Source organism: Gossypium raimondii, chromosome 3, assembly GCF_025698545.1.
Source record: "Gossypium raimondii isolate GPD5lz chromosome 3, ASM2569854v1, whole genome shotgun sequence".
Classification (NCBI taxonomy): Eukaryota; Viridiplantae; Streptophyta; class Magnoliopsida; order Malvales; family Malvaceae; genus Gossypium; species Gossypium raimondii.
In genome coordinates, this window is record NC_068567.1 from 1,934,414 (window position 1) to 1,939,147 (window position 4,734).

Genomic DNA, 4,734 nt, shown 5'->3' on the forward strand with positions numbered 1-4,734 from the left:
TGGAGATCTGTGGGGACCTTGCTGCACAAGTTGAATCCGTATAGAACTATACTTCTTCTATTAGACAAGTTGTTTAAACCTTAAAAACTGCACATAGCCACAAACCCTCTTGTATTGTTGTTTTTCAATATTAGTAAATTTATCCTTCCTTGCATGTAATTTTTTTCTCAATAAAATTTTTTCACGTAAAATTTATATGTTTTTATTTTTCTTTCTTATTGCTTTACGATAATTTCTAGTGTATTATTAACGTATTAGTAAACTCAATGCCAACTCTACATTCAAAACTAAATGGAGTTCTCTAATTTGACAATTGAAGTTCCACGCATAAGATATTATATTGAGACATGTTTCTTTTAAAATAAAAATAAAATAAAATTGTCTTCAAATTTTCTGTTTATAGAATGATTTAATGAGTAATTAATTTAATCAACTTGGGAAAGAAGCAGACCAATCAAATATAATAATCTAAATACAAAATAAACGCAACCGCTTTTTATAGTGAAACTATCAAATAATCCAATTATATAATTAGTATGACCATTAATTAAAAATTATTTTAAGATAATGTTTCCTACTTTATCATTTCTAATATTGCAATTGAATTTATGTGTTTATTTTGTTGTTTTTAATAATTTGGTGGTATTCTGCATATATTAATATGGTTAGTTTATATGAGACAATAAATCGAAGTTTACATTAGTATCGTTAAATCATATGCATGGTAAATCAAAAGTATACTAGTTTAAATATACTAGTTAGTTGTCATAGTCGATTAGACCATTCTAATCAATAATGATGTGATAATATAAGAATTTATATGAATATTTATTAAAGAATCTAGAGATTCTTCATTTATCAAGTGTTGTTGTTCTCATATATACTAAACTTCACTAGCAAAAGTTGATATTTGATCTCTTGCATTTCTAGAAGAAATATTGATCTATTTTATCCAGCAAGTGGATGTTTTGATATCACATTTGAGTTATCAACGCGCAACCTGTAGTTCGCGAGATTACTTGTTTAATGATTTGTTGAAAAAAACTTTCAGATCATGCAATCGAGACAATTCTTGCTAATTTTGGTGAGTTTATTTTTCAGATTTTTAATGATCATTGTATGTTAAATTGCCGGTGTGAGTAAACTACGGAAAGCCTAATGTTTAAGTGTATAAAATAGTTTAACATAATTAATAATTAACTACCTCAAGTTAGTAGTTAAATCATGTTTTTTTAGAACAAAAGTTTTTGTATATATGTATAAGAATATGATATTTTATATGAACTGAAACTTATATGCATCATGCTAATAAGTTATGATAAACACTCTCCATTACACTTGACTTTTGGTCATGAGCCAAATGCAACCCATTTTAGAATTTCTGAATGTGCGATAATATGTTTAAATTGCTCCACTACAATGCATAAAACGAGTAGTGAAAGAAAGTTGGAAATATGCATTAGTTATGAGTCTCCTTGTATTATTAGTTGTTTTGAACGAATTGGAGATTCAATTATGACATGATTTGTATTTTGATTTGACAGCTTTCACAACTTTAACAACTGTATGAAATAATTACTTGTAATAAGTTATCATTATCTAGATCCTCATATAAAGTAATTTGAGCTAAAAGTTCAAAAGATAATTCACTGTATTAAGAATTAACTGTCAGATGCATTTACTGACCTAATAAGAATAACCAAGTATTATATATCAACTGATATTTTGAAGTCCCGGTAGGACAATTTGTTAGAATAAATGAAAATAATGCATGCTTGAAGCATAATAGATTGATTGGTTCCAAAATCTAGATACTCATATAGTGGAGACAATGCTCTGAAAAGATCTAACACATAACTAATTATTAAAACGCCAGAAGAGATTTATTATTCTACTATAATTCTTCAGATAATCCATGTAATAATTTTATACTCCTAATTACTAGGACAAGGTAAGAGTGTTAATATTATTATTTTTAATTATCATATTAATCGCTATTAATTAAGTTCTATAAGAGATAAATTAAAACTTAATATATGATTATGTTTAAAATATTATATTTTAATTAATTATTACAATTTATCTAAAACATTATTTTTCAATTATTAAAAAATACATCATTATGATTTTATTTGAAAATTATTATTTATGATTTCTGTCTAAAACATTATTAAGTTGTTGTATAAATTTAATGCTTTATATTAAATTTTTATTATAAATTTTATTCAAAAAATATTATTTAAATAACAGTGGATTAATAAAATGAAGAAAATCAGTTGATAAATATCATTGAATATTAAACACCTATTAATCTTTTCCAGTATTAAACTATAATTTTAATATAAAAAACTAAAAAGTTGGGCAAAGCCTAATCATAAACCCTGCCATAATGATTCTTTCCAAGCTTTGGCTGGATGAGAATTTTAAGTATAAAAATAAAGTAAACAATAAAATATTTGCAATGTAGTTACACTGCTATATTTTAATTATTATTATAATTAAATTATAATCATTTAAGTGGCAATAAACAAAGAATTTACCTCGGTTCTCGTTCCTGTTGAATTATTTAGAGAAATAATAGGTGTCTCGAAGTTAAAATAGAATTTGGTCAAATAGTGGAAGGTTTGCATGTGAATGTGTGCATCAATGATTGAACCTCAAGTTGGCTCAATATTAACCTATCCTTTGTAATTTGCCGACCTCCATCGTTAATATTTAAATACATACAAATATTTATTTATTGTAAATGAAGTCTTGGCTTGTTAGTTAAAAACGGGTTTGGGTTTTTCAATATCCACATTTGAATTTTATCATGTGAAATTGTGATGAGTGGAAGTCATATTTGAAAAAATTATTTTCTGAATCCTTCCTACCGCATTATTTATAATTCATTTCTAATTATTTAATGATATTTTAATATTTTTTTCATGTCATTAATATATAATTTTGATAATTTTTTATTTCTAATCCCAAATATTGAATCCTAAACCCAAACCTAGAACCTTGAATAGGATTTGAGGTTTAGAATTTGAAATTCTTGATTTGAGGCTCAAGGTTCAAGGTAAAAAAATTATTAAAATTATGTATCTGAGACATGAAAAAAATTGTTGAAATGTTAATAAATAATTGAAAAGAGACCATAAATAATGTGGTGAGAAGGGCCTACAAAATAATTTTTTGTCATGTTTGGGTTTTGTTATTTTACAGTTTGATCTAATTATTGTTTCGTTATGCTTTGTACTAGCTTAATTTTACATTATAGTTAATTGAACATATATTTAATCTCACCGTATAGTGACTATCTTTCACCTACTGAGCACATTTTGAAAGAACTATTTATGAAAAATCCTTTATTCTCATTATTTAATTTAAAATTAATTTTAAATGTGAATTATTTGGATTTACAATAATTATGTATGTAAAATAGATTAAATGAAAAGCAATATGTAATATTTTCCTATTTATTGTCCACCCTACTTCAAACTTAAGCAATGAATCAAATATATTTGGATTTGTGCATGATGTTGATCATTTGAAGGTAATGCATTATTTGGGGTTATCGACATAATCATTATTCAAGGACGGTGTCAATGACATTTGGGATAATGAAGAATTTTTTCGAGGGTGACATGATAATGTTTAATTATTTTGATTAGAGATGATAAATAGATTTAAGAATTATATCAAAAATTATTAGATAATTTCATCTAATCATGACAAAAAACCTTATGAATTTCGAGAAAATTTAATTTTAAGGTAGAATTATTGATTGAGTTTTAATTTGATTCGTATTGGTATTCTTATTAATAAAGACAATACGGGTTCGAGTATATTGAAATGCATTCTCTTCTTATTTAAAAATTATATCGATAGTGAACTTTTAGCTACAGTGATGATGTTGGATTTTCATCATCCAAAGCAAAGATGTTTATCACCAAAGTTTCAAAACTTTTCTCTATGCAATAAATTGTTAGTTTTGATATTATAAACTTTTGATATAATAACAATTAAGATGAAATTTATATATTATATTTATTAAGTCATTTGGTGAAAATATGGTTGAAAACTTCATCAAACATTTTCAAGACTCGCAAAAACTCAAAAACAAGTTTTATATATGTTTCATAGTGTTCCAAATGTTTTTTAGTCAATACCAAAGTGTAAGGAGTTCAAATATTTTTCAAAGCATTTTGGTAACTAAGTATAGGGGTGAGTAAAACTCGATTAGATTCGAAAAAATAAAAAAAAATTTGAATTTCGAGTTAATCGAATCAAGTTATTCAAATTATTTGAATATGATCAAATAAGTAATTCGAGTTTCAAGTTCGAATCAAGTTGAATTTCACAATTCGAATAACTTGAATAACTTGAATGACAGATTGGTGTAAATACCCTTTTGGTCATTGTCAAGTTTGAAAATGAGAAAATTGATCTCTCTCAACAAAAATTAAAAAATCAAAATATTTATAAAAATTCTAAAATTTTATTTTTTTAAAATATAAAATTCTAAAAAATTTCTAAAATTATATAAAAATTACAAATTTTCTAGAATAATAATTTTGGGACTTAAATAAGTTAATTAATGATTTATGTTTATCATACTAAAGTATTTTTATTATTATTTTGCTTTGGAAAAGTTTTGAAATATATATGTTTTCAAATTTATGTGCTCTAGCATTAGTTATATTGTAACAAGATTTTAATTTGACATGTTTAATTTTTAAATTTAATTCA